The following is a 16760-nucleotide window of genomic DNA, read 5'->3' as shown; positions in this document are numbered from 1 at the left end:
AATTCTCACTTCAATAAAGAAACAATGACAAAAGGAATGTAAGATTTTCCTAGGCAGGCCTACCTCAGAAAATGTCCAATGCCTACCATTTTCGAGAATAATGCCGCTAATAATGAATTCTCCAACCCAAGGAAAAATCTTCTTGTCATGCCCTTTGTCTGCTTTCATGTAGTTATCCCCTGATACTCTGTTATCACAGGGCACAGTTGCTCAATATTATTTTGTGCCTTTCTGAGCTATGTAAAAATGCTCTTTATTATTGCCCGTAGCAAAGCCACCCTCTGAAGTGCTATGGTACACACAGAGCCACGCTTCGTTCTGCCCCTTCCAGAAGTGCTAAGAGCTTTCTAGAATCATACACATACTTTTAGTTGCTTCACTGCACTGAGTGCAGCTGAACTGGATAGGGGAAGGATTATTTTGTCAGAGTACTGTAATGGAGTGAACTGATCTGGAATAGTCATGATCCCCTATAGCTGACCCTAGCGAATGCAATCAAAGAAAAGGGCACGTCTGTGTGGCGAGTCCCGGCACGTTGCACATCAGTGAGATAACTTGCACGGCTCTTCTCCAGTGGCTCACTGGGAGGAAAGCTCAGTCTGTAATTTTAATAGCAAATAGTACAGCATTACATGCCACTGCTCACGTAAGGAGTACAGGGCAGGTGAGATGTTTGCTCCATCGACTGCTTGACAGAAGGGGCAGGTCAGCTAACGCCTGTAAACTGTAGTTCAAAAGTGGCGTGACACACAGTCTTATAGATATAGCAACCAGCATTGCTCCAAAAATGTAGTTTCCCAGGTAAAGTAGATAAACATTTGTTTATCCCAGAGTTCAGGAGTGTTCCTAAACTCACTTGAGTTGCAGGAGTTAAGATGAAAGCTTATAAACCAGAGGTGACTACAGCAAAAAAGGGAAAAGATATTACCGGATTCTTACGTGCTTCTCTCCCTCCTATGCATCAATTAAAGTGAAGTTTACGGGCTTGTATGGAAATTTCAGGAGCGCTGAGGCACTAGCAGGCTGATAAGAAAGACAACTAGTATACCAAAATCCTTTCAATATTATTATGCATTTCTTTCAAGCATTTGGGCAGACTAAGTCAGTTCTCTCTTTCCCTCTGCACACTGAGCATCTGCCATTTCCAGTTCCTACTCCCCATCCCATCTCATGAAGTCATTAGGGTTTTTTATGAGTTATTAACATGTAAAGAGCTGCTCTAGGGCACCAAGTGCTCTGCAAGTCACTTACTAGAAGGGCACAGACTTCTTTGGCTATATATAGAGCCCAAGCTATAGCTTGAACAAGGGCGCATTCCTGCTCTGCTGTCTCTGGGCAACCTTGCTCCTGGCTCAGCCAGGTGACGGGAACATCCAGGTGATGCCTCCTGGCCAACAACAGCTCTGCAACCACACCTAGGAAAGCTGCGTAAGTTCATTTCATGTGTCTTTACTTTCACCCATTTACATTTAAATCTTGCTCTGGGTTGCCCAGATCCTAACTGATGGAGTAAAGCACTTAGACGTCAGTAGGAAGCGGCCCTTCCCTACAGAGATGTACAGGGAAAGGGCTGGACTCTCACATAAATACTGCCTCCAAGTCACCTCCCTGAATGGAAAGAAGAACTTAACTGGTGTAAATGCAAAGACTGAGACTACTTAAAGAACACTCAAACCAAGCTAAGGTTTGATCCCTCTTTGGCAGTGTATTTTTACTTTATTTGGTTGTTTTTCCTTAAAGCTGGCAGAATGACAACCCCAGAACAGCTGGTTTTTTGTAAGGCCTGGTACGTCAGGAAACCTAGCCCAAACGACCCCAAGTCTCAAAGACAGATTTCACCCTTTGCTCTCATAAAGCACAATAAACTTCAGGGCAATCTCAGTTTGCACTTAGATCTTGGAGCCTGTAGATGTGCTGACCAAAAACCAGAAAGGAATCCTGAAGTGCAAGCACAGCAGGGCTAGTCCCCTAACGCTTAAAAAGATATTACTGTGGTAGGAAAAAGAAGCTGAAGGAGTTGAAAAGGGTTGAAGAAGTTTAAAAATCCCCAAACATCATACCTCTTCAAGACAGCTTTTGCTTTCCCTGTAATTTAATTGATATTTCAGTTGTTTCTTTGGGGAAGACAGTCATGTGGGCCTTCTATGTGCACCTGTAATTGCCCTTAAGTTGCAGAGAGAGCTACTGTTTACAGGGAAGTTTCCAGTACAGCCTGTATTTTACACTTAAATTAGTTTCAGAGGTTACACAGTTGGACTACAAGCAAGAGGACACAAAAATGAGAGATCTGGAGAAGGTCCTCGAGGTCAAAGGGGTGACAGCTCTCAGCAAGAGTTTCCACATATGCAAAATCTAGACTCAGTGTTTTGTAAACAACAATAAAAGAGAAGATCCAAAGGGATGTGAAGGAAATTGCAGTGCTGAGAGGCTTGTGAGGCTCAGTCATTGCAGACAGACAGACGGGAAGAGCAGTCACCAAGAGACTAATTGGGACTTGCGTCAGGTTAAAATTAACTGTTGCATCTTTTTGGATTGCTGGATAGAGTTTGATCCAGATCAGGCTACGGATGTGGTGGTCACAAAGGAGACGGTGCCTTGGTGGCCCCGAGGCGCAGCAGTGGGGGCAGGTGGGAGGGCTCCTTCTGGGGGGGCACACTCACACACCTCCCCTGCTGACTGCCGGCCGCGGCACCTCCTGCTCAGCAGACCAGCGTAAACATACACGCAACCCCAAGCACTAATCTCACCAACATCAAATAAGATGATTCATTTATTTAAAGCCGAGTGCTTGCATAAACACTTCTCTGAGCTCCGGGGAAAGAAGTGCAAGAGACCAAGAAGCTGCAGAGTGAACCAAGGACAGCAGAAAGTCCCAGAGAAGATCAAAAGTTCACAGCTACAGGAACAGACAAACTTTCCCAGAGAGGGAACAGCTCTTCCTTTCCCCAGAGGACACTTGTTTTTTTTTAATCTGAGGTTTTTGGTGTGTGCTTTCAGCTGTCTGCATGTTTGGGGGCTTGTTTTCATTAATTTCTGAAGTGAGAGACTTTTAGGTTTATTTATTTATTTTGTTAAGGTCTCCAGCTGTTGGGGTTTTTTTTCCCCCTTTTAAATGAGACCTTAATTGTTAAATATCCCTTTTTTCAGCAGAATTAACTAACCTTGGAAATAGGATTGTTTTTGTAACCAGGTGGGGTCCCACCCATCTGCACTCAGCATTATTCATACTGGCCCTCATCCAGAATTTTCCCCAAGACTCTTCAGGGTGGATTTCATTCCCGTTAAGCTCAAAACAAAATGCTGTGGCCTGACCTAGCCTCTGTCTCCTTTCAGCTCTCCTGGTTCTTCCTGAAAGACCCACCAAGCACCCATCATGCCCTGTCCAAGGAGACTCGCAGCTTTTCGTAGTCCTAATGGCAAACACATGGTGCAGACAGAGGAATCAGGCAAGGAGAACAGCTTGGTGTATTCACAGAAGCTCCTCAGCCTGAATAACCCACACACCCCGCCCTGAGAAGCCAATCTTTTCATTTTCCAAAGGGTATTCTTTGATAATGTTGTGCGTTAGCAGAGTTGAAAATCAGGTAGCTTCCAACATTTTCAGGTATTTATTTTCTTCTGTCTCTATCTCTTACAGCCAGCAACATAATCCATTAAGTATTTCACTCTATTCCCTAGCGTGGACTTGCTAACAACAATCAATCCCACTCTCCACAAGGGCAATTTCTTTTGGTTTGATCTATTCTAAGTCCCAGCGGCAGAACAGCATCAAAGAGTGGCCCCTCTGCAGCTCAGCTCCTGGCCACCGCTGCCTTGGTGACACTCAGCAGCGCTGCTTCTTATCTAATGACTGCCTTTTACATTATCTATCTTATTTTCAGCTCCTACCATTTTAGCATTTCCTCACTGCAGCCTACCCTGCTTGCAGGGCTGAAACAATGTCTGTTCGTTCAGTCTGCACCACAGCGGGCAGCCGGCTACTCTGCTGCATGCTTATGGAGCAGCAGCAGCCCCCAAACAATGACATGGGACTCAGCTCCTGAGGCTGATTCCTGCTGGCAGCTTCCCCTCTCCTCATCTTCCTGCTGGAACGGGACTGCTTATGGCTTTGGACTCTTAAAAGTCCTCTAGGAAGTGGTTGTGCAGCCATGGTGCCTGGCTGCTGGAGGTCATAGCTCGGAGTGTCAGCCTCTCCTGGCCCCATCCCCTGCTTGGGCGGAGATGCTGGGACCCAGGGGCTGATGCCAGCTCAGCCGTGAGGATGGGCACCACCGGCACGCGGTGGCTGACAGTACCATCTGAAGCCACCCAAGGGTGTCTGTCCATCAGACCCTTCCCCTCAGCCGCCCAAATGCTCAGGGACAGCCCCAGCCCTTGAAGAAGGACGATGTGCAGCACTGTTTTGAGCAGACCCCTTTTCACTTGGGTGTGCAGGTCCCTGGGGCAGGGGACGCAGCTGCAGCTGCTGCCCTGCCTAGTGCCAGTTCAGCAGCTGGGGCCATAAAACCTGTCCCACTAACATGGCACACACAGGGGAAAACCACAGAAGTCATTCATTCTATAGCCAGCTAGCCAATTCACATGATTTTTTCCCTGACAGAGCAGATAACTATCTTGCTAAATGTATTTCACATTTTATGAGCATTTTCCTTGCACCTGCTATTGCACGTTTCTTACAGCATTTCAAGCTTCCTTGCCCAATTCTGCTACAGAGGTAGTTTCTACCAAGAATTGGCTAGTTAAAAAAACACAAGAATTATAGATCATACTCTGCTGTTGGCCATCAACCTTACCAATCTGAAGATCAGGGCCTTAACCTTTTAATTGACATTGTAACAGTAAATATATATATTTATTAGCAATTAGCCATTTTTCTCAGATGTGATATGCCACAGGTGTGGCAAAGGCAGCTCTAACATATATCACCTATATATACACACACTTTCTATATATCTATCTATATACATCTAAATATATATCTGTATATATCATATATAGAAGCAAACATGTGCCCATGAAGTCAGAATTATACACTAGCAATTCTGCCTGTTCCCATTGCTTCTTGCCCCTCCATCTACCTGTTAGCCAAGACTTTTTTTAATAGGTATGAAGTATCTCTTCTCCCAGGTAACAGGAAACAGGGCAAGAGGAAACAGCCTCCAGCTGCACCAGGGAAGGTTTAGACTGAATAGTAGAAAAAACTTCCTTCACCAGAACGGTCGTCAAGCACTGGAACAGGCTGCCCAGGGAGGTGGTGGTGTCACCATCCCCAGAGATATTTAAAAGACATGTAGATGTGGCACTTAGGGACATGGTTTAGTGGTGGCCTTAGCAGTGCTGGTTAATGGTTGGACTCAATGATCTTAAAGATCTGTTCCAACCTTAACAATTCTGTGATTCCATGACCTTGCCTGGAAGGAAGCCAGGCATGAAGTGACTACCTGTCACTGTACTGAGCCTTGGAAAGGAAGGCAAGAAAGTTGCACTTACTGCAGCTGGCAAGAAAAGGTGAGCAAAGGAATCTGAAAATGGCAGTGAACCTGGTGTTACAATGAGAAAAATTGAAGAACCCGAAATGGAAAACCAACCAAGCAAATAGAAAACAAACAAACAAAACGCTGACGAAGTGTTAATAAGCTTTTGCATGCTTAGAAGCGGGTTGTTGTAGCCGATCAGCTGACCTTGGCTACCACATTATAACCTTGGCTCCAAAAGAGCCCTAGAACAAGCTGCAAAGGCATGCATGTTCCCACAAAAAACAGCAAACAGCTTAATCTGAGAAAGCTACATTATTTCATGTAAGAATCAGAGAAGTCTGAAAACACATCTTTACTCCCTAACTTTTATGTTTGCAAAAAACACCAAAATTAATATAACTGCATCAACTCAGTAAAAATAATGCTGAAGATTAGAATGAGACTGGAGAGCATTGACTGCGAAAGCCTGAAGTTGTAACAGCTTGTGAATGGCTTGCCAATGCCATTGAGACGTAGTGGAATTCTCTTCCACTGCTTTATAAACATCATATTTTATTAATCAGTCCAACAGTACACGGTAAATATTGGAATCTGTCTACAAAGCTGGCACATATGGGAAAAGCTCACTCCTGGTTGTTTTATTTTAAACAAAACCTACAGCAGCTCCCATTGTTTGTTTTTCCCCCCCCAGACTAGACAGCATGTGGCTTATGAGCCACTCTGATAGATACGATAAAGCTCCTGCCAGATCTGATTGATGACGGCACTAGGAAATGCTGCGAAGGTCACACTGTAATTCTCTCTTTGCAGCTGCTCCTGGTAAGAAATGGTATAGCAAAATAAAAACTGGATCTGCTAATTGCTAATAACAGGGAAATTCCCTCCTTACCTTGTCTCCTCGCCTCTTCCAGTTTTGAACAGGAATACCATAGGCATGTGTAACTGATGAGAGACCAGATAAGTTTCAAAGAGATACTTAAACATACTTCAAGGAGGGGGGGGGCAAGGAAGGGGAAATCCACCCACAGCAACTGGCCAGATATTGAGCCTTTATACATTTGAAGACAGCGCATGGTAGTTTAGCATAGGAATATTCAAGAGCTTTTACTATTCGCTTCTCTGCAAAACTGAGATAACATACCACTACATACTCTCTGTGAAGGACTGCTACCTCTTATAACGTAAATAGATGAATTAAGCTCCTTTCCCAACCCAAAATCCACTCCTTTTAAATGAAGGAAGCCAGCATGCTCATTAAAAGTGGCTATCAGAATAAATTCAGCAAGGCAGAACACCAGTCAGTCAAGTAGGACACCAAAATCTTTAGACACCATAAATGTTTAGATGTGATCAGGACAGTGTTAAGAGACTTTTGGGAATTCACAAACATGATATAATGACAGTCCCCTAATGAATAATATATATTTAGTGCAACTCACATAGCAATTACCTCACACAAAGTGCTATATTTCTTGGGGGTAAAATGTTGTTATCTTTGAGACATCAGCTACATTACAGATTAAATTTGAAACCACTGGTGTACTCCGTTCTGACACTTACTATTAATGGATGGAAATATTTTTATTCAGCATTTTGTACTCATGAAGGTTTTGGCACAATAAGGCCGTTACCAACATCTGTCCTAGAGAAAGCCTTTATCACCCAGCTCAAAAATACACGATAGCAGAGATAGGTTGGCAACAGAAATCCCCCAGTCAGTCCAAAAACTCACACTACTATGTCATCATGAAAGGAATAATGCACTGATTTTTTTTTAATATTTTTTTTCTTCTTCAGTTTAGGAAAGAGATTTAAAGATGACAATCCTATGCAGTTTTGCTTATTTTACTGCTAAACGTACACCATCTTTTAAGATACTGCTACATTCAAAAGGCAGTATCTATACAAAATCAAACCTATTACAAGCCCTCTTAGGAGTTTCTTTTCTAGATTCCTTGATGGACACTGGTAAAATATTCAGCAGATATTGAATCATCCTTTTCACAGCCTAGTGTATTCTCCCATGGCTACTCTAAGAAAGGTGATCACCATCCGCTTATTTGGACATTGTTGTGTGCTAAGGGTGCTCAGCACCTTGAGTAGTCAGACCTTACTAGTCACTGTATGTCATGACCAAATTTCTGTTAAGGTGGCAGAAGGGTAATGGACAACAGACAACTCTATTTATGACATTCAGTGTTTCTTTTCTTACTGTAACCTTGGAAAATAGGGCTTATGTCTGAAAAAGTTCATTTATTATCTGCTATGAGATATCCCTCTTTCCACACACCCCAATTATGTTTCTGCAATAATATTCACTAGCATCAACACGTGTTTCATGACCTGGAGAGTCACGAGGCAGCTTCTAGAGAGTAAGAACAATTTATATAGTGTGTATATATATATATATATATATATATACATAGATATATATACACACACTAGATAAAAAATATACAGTATTTTACAGTGCTGTTGCAGATGCAATACAAATACACAGCCTTCACATATACACAGATGAGTAGGTGCAGTGCAACACTTGCTCTGGTGTAACCCCTGCACACTGCACTCAGGGTCACCCCTGTGCCATTGCAGCTACATGTTTTCCTACCTGCTCATAGCTTTGACAGACTATTCTCAGTACTACTCTATGCAGACACTCCCCAAAAAGGTATCTGATGTAATATTAAAAACTTGAATTTGGTCTAAGGTCAGCTTAGGATGCTTATAGTATGAAAGCTCACTCCTCCTGAATTTCAATAGATAACCTTAATATTAATAGACATAGGAGTACATTTGAGGCTTAGCTTTTTCAGTCCTGCTTCAGAGTTCACAGTAACTGTAGCCCTTTGGTTGAATTCCCATTTTTCTATTATTTTTGTTGGGTTTGACTATCAGAGTTCATCTGGAAGCCTAAGAACATTTTATATTAGAGTATATTAACATGGAATAATGTCATACTGAGTGTGCAACACACTCACCTGCCCAGCCCAGACAAACAGTTCCTGTGCCAGATGAAACACTGTATTTGTTAATGAACTGATGAATCAGAGGAAATTCAGGGTCATACCAGCAGCCAAGTGTCATTCACATCTAAAACAAGCTGAATTGTGACTAAAACCCTAACAGCACACAATCAACTGATCTGTATGGGAGCTTGGAAGTGTAGGTCCTTGCATCCCACCCTCCCACTTCAGCAGGAGACCTCTTGCAAATGAATATAAAGCACATCCATTCCCCTCCTGGCCCCCTCCTCGCAAAACAAAGAGCGCAGCCTTGAACAATGCAGTTAACCAGGCGGGCTTCTGGATACCATGCTCCCATTGACTGACATACCAGATACGAAACTTCTGAAAATGGACAGAAATTAAATCGGTGGGCTCCAGACTGCATAAACCAGCCCCAAACCTCTGGCTCTTTGTCCTAGGGCAATGTCTCAAGGAAGTCTGCAGGCAAGCAGCGGGGCAAGACAATTCCTGATCTGACCTTACAGCGGGTTCTCTTTGCACTACTGAAAGAAGCAGCACAATTAGACATATGCATACCAAATGCAGCCTGCCCCCATTGAGATCTCAGTATTATTTTCTTTTATGTTTCTGACAGCATCCCTTCCATTCTGAGAGCCTCAGGAGCTGAAAATGTAAAACCTCTCCACTACAATTATACGATTTTAAAATAGCGTGAGTGGCTGACCTATTGAAGTGTCTTTGCATTTTACCCCTCCTGCATTTTACCCCTCCTTGTTGCCACTGCTTCAAGAAACACCATAATTTCAACAACTCAGACCTTCCAAATCCCTTCATCTAAAATTCTACCTAAGACCTAGGAACACATCACAAGACTTTGAAATCTGCTGACATATTTCCTAGGAAACACCAAACAGCACCACATATCACCAAACGCAGTGAGTATCTGCTCATTGTTCTGTGCGCAGGCTTGTCACCACAATCGCTGGGTACCCAGACAAACAAAGAAATCTGCAGATGCTTCTTTTCAGAACCTATTTCAAATTCTTCTTAAATCCACCTGGTGCCCTATAGCCCCAGAAAGACAGAATGGCTGTGCCCCTGGCTCTAATGCAGGATTCGCTCCTCTTCCACCCCAGTTCCAAAAGGAAAAATGGAATGTTCAAAAGAAGAAAGCAAATGTGCAGCTTTTCCTATGGAAACCACCAGGAGGCATAAGGGATGACTGAAGGGCATCAAATGCCCATATAGGAGAGCACTGATGGATGGATCCATCTGGCTGCCAAGCTGTTTCCTTGCGCCCCTGCACGGACCCTTCCCAGAGAAGCAGAGAAAAAGAACTTCATAATACTGCTATTTTCATGAAAGAAAAGAGCAGTCCCGTAACACTCGGAGCAAGCAGTGGCAGAGCACCTGCAAGGGCGAGATACTAGTTACGGAAAATACCTCCAAGAGCTGCACCAAGCCATGCTGTGACATTTTTTTCCCTATGGAGCAAAACAAAGAACTGCACGAGAGCAGAATCTGTCGGCTTAGGAAGCCCCGGACTGCAGTACAATATTTAATTAGATCTTTTTGGCTTTTATTTTACAGTCAGATCTGAGCTGAAAAGATCAGTCATTGCAAAGGTACGATAAATAAAACAGGCGCAGACGCACCAGGCGTTTGCATCAAAATGGTCATATGGGATCCAGAGGGGAGATCTGCTAAAGACGTCTCTGCTCCTGACTTCTGTCTTGTCTTGCCTTTCCTAAGTGTGTGCATTCGTTACATGGCCCTTCTGGGCAGGTGAACGTCTGTTTCCGAGTGATGCCTGCCTGGATCCATTCACCTTCTGTGACTCCAGAGCTTGCAGCTTATACAGCAACGGCTGCTCCTGACTGTTTATCCGACTTTTTTGCCGCCTTATTATTTTCCTACCAGCTAAAACTTTGGCAAGTTTCCTCCATCCCCCCCGACACACACAAGGCACATAAACTCACACAGAACCAACAACGTTACAAGTGAGTTTCCAAAAAAACCCTCAGTGGAAGAAATCAAAATACGTCGCTGTGAACCAAACCGCCGCCTGCCAATCGCCGGCTGCTTTTTAGTTTTAACCTCTGTTAAACAGGAAATAAAAAGGAGGGAGTCGGGTGGGGAAGCCAATGGGATAGATCTGGAAGGATGGTTCGCTTCGCCTTTGCCCTGACTGAATCCAGGACTGTAACATGATGCAATCTCTCGGCGATGATGAAACGGGTTCAAATGGCAAAGGCTGGAAGAGAGACCACCTCCTCCCACCCTAAAAGGCGGAAAATAACGCAACTCCCAGCTGTACAAAGCAGCAGCGGGGTTGCCAGGCTGGTGCCTTTCCCCGGGAAAGGATGCGAGTTTCGGGATGGCAGACAGCGGGTTCGTTGCCGAGGCTCCCAGCCGGATTCCTGCTGGGTGCCAGCCCAGGCACGGCCCGCACGGTGCAGCGGTGCCGGGGCCCGGCGGGGAGCCCAGGGGGACGGCGGCTGCCGGGGCTGCCGCAGCCTGATGCTCGGGCTCCCTCGCCGCGTTCTCCATGTGCTTCTCCCGGACAAGAAAACGAGCGAGATTTTGTTGGGAGTTTTTTTCAGGCTTTTCCCCAGTGAGCCTCCGGCTGTCCTAGCACGGGGCTGCCTGGAGCAGCCGCGGAGCCTCGGCAGAAAAAGCCCTTTTCTGAATCCAGCCCTTCCCCTCCCTCCTTTTTCCTCCTCTTTTCCCTTCCCGCCCGCGGAGCTCGGGGGAGAGATGCTGCCGGGAGCAGCGGGCGGGAGCCCTCCTACCTTTCCGGCCGTCCTGCCGCGGCTGCCGGCACAAAGCGGGCTCCACGCAGCAGCGGGAGCGGGCGCAGCTCCGGCCGCAGCTCCGGCCGCGCAGCCCAGCGCCGCGCCGCGCAGCCAGCACCGCGCCGCGCCGGGGGCGGAGGGGCGGGGCGGGGGCGGGGCCGCGGGGGCGGGGTGGGGGCGGGGCCGCGGGGGGGGCGGCCCGCCCTCTCCTACAGCCCGGTCCGCGGCTCCCCCGCCCCGCGGGGAGGGGGCAGGGCGAGGCGGGGCGAGCGGAACAAAGGCGGGGGGTGGGGAGCGGGGTGCGGCAGCCCCCGGGTACGGGGCCGGAGGGGTCGGGGGCACAGGGCAGGAGGGATGCGCGGCAGCCCCCAGACTCGGGGCCGGGGGTACAGGGCAGGAGGGATGCGCGGCAGCCCCCGGGCTCAGGGCGGGAGGGGCCGGGGGTGCGGCAGCGGCCGGGGGTGCGGCAGCCCCCGGGCAGGGGGTCCCGGTGGGCGCAGCTTCCCCGGGCAGAGGCAGATGAGCCCCAGTGCTCCCTGCGAGGCTGGCGCTGGCAGTGCAGACACGGGTTTCCTGCCCCCGATGAAGCATCCTTGGAGGATGGAGGCTTTCCCAAGAAGAAAATGCTGGAATATTGCGGTATCGTAACTGGAGCTTCAGTGCAGCACGTCCCTGTCCCATTCGTGCCCAGGAGATGCTGTTACTGCAATTCGGCTGCGGGGCAAGAACCCAAATGTGGAACAGGAGCCCACTGAGCATGTTGCCATTTATCTGAAGTCACAGTTTAAGATGGTGTAAAACCACACATAGACCCAACATGGGTATAGAAATGAGTTCTGTCATCTCAGTTTAGCTTGATACAAGCCAGATGTTGATTAAAGTTTATATTGACTAAAAGTGTCCTTCAAGAGCTTAAAAGCAGGCTTCAGGTTTTTAACAAAAATCCACGTTGGACCAGTGCAAACTTACATATGGACAAAGTGGGTAAACATGTTCCGACTTTGACAAGTTCACATATTTGTTTTTTTTCTCTGTCCATAAAGAATGGAAAATTCAGGTCACAGAGGAATGTTACAAAAGCAAGAACATTAGTTAAGGCAACATATTTCTTCATTTTTAGTCCAGCTGTGTGCTAGAGCATCTCTTCTTCAAGTGCAACAGTTGGATGCACAAATGGTTTCTTGTAAGACGCATTTGTGTAACATTCTGCATGCAAGTTCATCATTCTGTACAAGGTTGTATCTTATGCTGTCACACATCTTAAGAGTACACAACTCATTAAGCATCTTAAATTTTGGTGAATAAAATATTCTTTGATCTGGACAAGTTTAATGTGGTCTTCTGCCCTGTTTCATCATACTCAGTCATCCTGGCAAGGTGATACCCAAAGTAACAGGTTCAACCAGGGAAAATTCTGTTTATTCAGCATTTACACTGCATGGCCATCTAGGAAACACATGAAATCTCTGTAGCCTAAACCAGGAGTGCTGAATTCACAATCCAACCTTGTCAGGACAAATTACCTAGCCTAAATTCTCACTTTCAGCTGTTCTCTCTCTTGTACGCCTTTGGGTATGGGCAGGAAAGGACTCGCCTACTGCATGAGCTCTTCTGAGAGCAGCAGCCTGCTCCTACCTGCCCTTTTTTCATTCTGCTTGTTGGGAGCTGGCAGGAGTGGGATTTGGAGTAGTTATAAGTAGTCATTTTTCTGGCAATATTAAAGGGCTTAGTCGGCCTTGAAAAATTAAACTGTAGCTCCTCTTCTCCACAGTTCAATTGCTTTCACCTATTGCTGTCTTATAGCTACTTGATTTGTATTGTGACCTGTAAAACATGATTGCTAGTGAGAACAATCCACAACTTTGCTTGTAAAAGCACAGCCCTTGGCTGCTGTGGTGCATGCAGTGTAATCTGTGCATAGTACCACTGGTCTGTATGCTTGCAGTGAATGCTTTCAGGATTCAGTGACTTTACTGCCTGTGGTTTGATAAATTTTAATGCACACCTTACATTAAGTAATAGCCTCTGCCTTCCCCAAGACATCGTGTAGCACCTCTGCAGTCTGTAAGAAGGTTGCCTGGTTCTAGCAACACTGCAGTGTTTCTTTCACAGAAATGTCCTGAAGATGTTAGGAAGTTGGTCAGCAAAGGCACAATGACGAGAAAAAGTCATCACAACACTGGCAAGAAAATAAGCACTTTATGGCCTATGCCAGATGAGAAAGTGAGATAACAAGTGGTTTGTCTTTAGGCTGATTGGTAAGAACGTCTTGTCTTCTAGTGGTAACTCCATAGGGGCTAAAGAACAGACCATCTGCCACAGAGGCAAACATCAGGCAGCACAAACAGTTCCTCTTGAAGACAAATTCTCTCTAAAGCTGAAGGGCTCAAAAGAACTTTTTTCTTATTTGAATTCTTAGTTCCCACAATGATGCATTTTAAAATTGTGTGTGTCCCCCCACTTCTGAGTGCAGCCATGTGCATTCCACAATCTACTTCAGCTGCAAAATAGACCTTATGATTCAGTGAATTTCTTTCTCGTGAGTCTTCAATGACAATATTTAAATACAAATTCTATTTTATAGAATTAAAAGGAACAGCATGTAACTCACCTCAAACACAGTATCATCAAAATAAATCAACTGATTACTATGGAGTTTCTTGCATGGAAACTGAAGTCACGTCATTTATAGGAAATCTGTGGTTCACAGTGACTGTACGTCATACTTTGCACCCAATAAACTTCTTAAACTAATGATCTTCTAACACAAAGTAGTAGAAGGCAAATTTGTATAAAACACTGTATTTGAAACACACATCCTCCGTGCTTGAAAAAGTGCCTTCTAGCTTTAAGACCAAACACTCATGCACGTTCCAAATACTGTCTTTGTTCTCAATAGTTCACAATACATTTCTGCTCTATCAAGGGTAAATTCATTAATGTAGAAAGTCTTCACAAGCTTTAGGCATGACTTGATGAAGCTTAGTCATAGGGATGCCCATATCTTCCTGTAATCTTCTCAGCACTGGTTATCACAAAAAAAAAGAAAAATAATCCAACAGTCCCAGCAGTAAGGTATCCCGATATAGTTGTTTACAAGACTGGGACTTTAACCATCAGATAATCCCTAGTGTGCTGAAGGAGAAAAGCCATGACAATGACAGGCCATGTTTATTATCTTTAGGATGTGCTTAGAACAGTTATTATGCATGTTTTAAGATATTTTTTTCCCTTGGAAAATCAACATTGGATGAAATCTGAGAAACACAGGCATGAGAAAAAAAATCTCCAACCATTTGTTGTGATTTAATGCCTTGTAAGGGACTCCAAGCAATTTGGAATTGGCTCACTCAAATAATGTAAAAAGGCAGAAAAACAGTACTTTGAGCATTTAAAAGCATGGGTCAGTTTTTTAAAAAAGATACACTCAATTACACTTCAAATCTGCCTTGGACTGAGTCCATAAGCAGACAACTCAATAGTGTTAGAGGCCCCAAAACCTCAGCAACATCATGGAGAGAAAACAAGTATAAGCAAAGCTATTGGATGATGTAAGTGATGATTGGTATCCCCTGAAAGCCTGCTCAATACTTTTCAGTAAAACCTTTCAAGGTGCCTCTACAAGAATATGGGGTTTTTTTTCAGGATCTTCAAGTGAAATCCTAGCGGTAAGAAAGAGCCTGTATGTTCTTGTCCTTTGGTACTGGAAAGGCTGTCAAAAAACTCTGCCTCTTTGCGTTGTTTGGGATTTGGTGGGGTTTTTTTGTTTGGTTGGGGTTTTTTGGGGGGTGGTTGAGGGATTTTTGTTGTTTGAGCAGACATAAAATAAATACAATTGGCAAAACACTGACTTCACGTAGAGCTCAGACACTGGCCCGTGCAGAAGATGCTGGTGTCGGGCAGGGGAGATGAGGGCTGCCTGGAGCCAGCCTTGCTGCCGCTGCCTCCTGCCCTGGCACTGTGCTGGCACAGGGGAACGGATGGTCCCCAACAGTGAAAAGCAAGCAAAAATATTGTGCAATCTGGGCTGTCAAGAGATGGAGTGACATTACAGTAATTGCCACAGTAAAACATAATGATGGCACGATTTCAAAAACAGAAGGCAAGTTATGGCTTTTTAGAACAAAAATCTTCTTCAGTTACCTTGTGATTTTTCTGTAAGGAAAACATCAGTGTTTCTACAGCTGTCTCAGATGCTTGAGGCATTTACAAAGTAGAAATAAATGTCTTTTATGCACAGCAGAAAGCTCTCAATAAAGGTGTTTTTTTTCCCTTTCTTATATACTGTGATCCTATTATGGCAGAATTGACTTATTAAAACTCTAATACTCAGCATCATTCTGATTTTTTTTTTTAAAAAGTGTCCTTTTGAAGCATCCCTTCAACGAGTTGTTTTGGTTTTTGTTTTTTTTTGTGGGTCCCACATACTTTCCAGGTTTACTCAGGGAAAAAACCCCCACCTATCATATTTTATATATACTTTTAAAATTTAGTTCAGGAGTCTCACAGTGCTGGGTACATCTGTGTCCCAAAAGGACTCCTTATACAGGTAAAACTTACTTTTACAGAAATCCCATTCACCTTTCTGCAGAAAGCAAATCTGAAAAAGTGTACATCACAGAAACATCAAGAAGAGGGATTATGCAGCTTTTATATAATGCACAGGCCTCTTCTTACCCTACACAGACAGGTCTTCTCCTGCATAACAAAGCTATTTGCAACTATCTTCTCTTCAATGGGAAAAAAAATATCTTAAATTAGGTTCTTTATTCCACTGCTAATTGATTTTTGAATCAGGGTGAAGACAGGAATACATACAAAGGTATAATATATACTTTATAGAATCTTAATGTGCAGCTAAAAATGGTTACTTCCCATTCATATTCTTCTGCTGGAGCTAAACATAAGCAAACAATTCCTCCTTCTGATTTCAGCTTAAAAAGAAATTCTATATAACCTGACCTTTGCAGCCTTGTGTAGCTAAGACTGCCAGTGATTTCAGTGGGCTTAGCATTTAGCACCTGACATTTTCAAAATGCTAGGCTAACATCCTTTGATTAATTGCATATTAAATCCCCAGCATCACTGAAAAGGAGCTTTACCTTTGGGTAGTACAAACCTTTTTTAAAAAATTAAAAATCTTAGTCTTGTTATTTTATATTTTCATATCAAGGTTGAACACATTGGGAGATTTCATGTAAATCTTGTCTCCTTGTCCCTGCTTTCTTTGAATGCAAGCAAGATTGGGCTAAAAATGGAATCTCTGCCCTTCCCTGCCTCTTTTCCCCCTCAATGTTCAACAAGGTACGAAACCCACTACCTTCCTTCTTCTTCACCATCAAGATCAGGGAAGAGCCAGCTCTTAAACTTGCCACCTGTCAAAAGAATGCCTGTGTAATTCTGTTGAAAATCTCAACTATTCAGATAAACCCACTGTGTTGTTTCACGATATGATTACTTTGCACATTTTTCCTACAGAAGAACACTTTTTTGTAAGCACTAGAAAAGCTAATTGAAGT

General features: G+C 44.4%; 1 protein-coding gene across 2 annotated transcripts in view; it reads right to left on the bottom strand.

The window, feature by feature from the left end:
* Positions 1–11374, bottom strand: part of AFAP1 (actin filament associated protein 1) — a 121540-nt gene extending 110166 nt beyond the window's left edge. For both annotated transcript variants that reach the window (XM_055718174.1, XM_055718195.1), the window contains exon 1: positions 11239–11374. The gene's annotated coding sequence lies outside the window, so the exon portion shown is untranslated. The remainder of the gene's footprint in view (positions 1–11238) is intronic.
* Between the last annotated feature and the right edge of the window lie 5386 nt (positions 11375–16760).

The sequence above is a fragment of the Falco cherrug genome, chromosome 1 (assembly GCF_023634085.1).
Source record: "Falco cherrug isolate bFalChe1 chromosome 1, bFalChe1.pri, whole genome shotgun sequence".
NCBI lineage: Eukaryota > Metazoa > Chordata > Aves > Falconiformes > Falconidae > Falco > Falco cherrug.
This window is presented reverse-complemented; position numbering and strand designations above follow the sequence as displayed.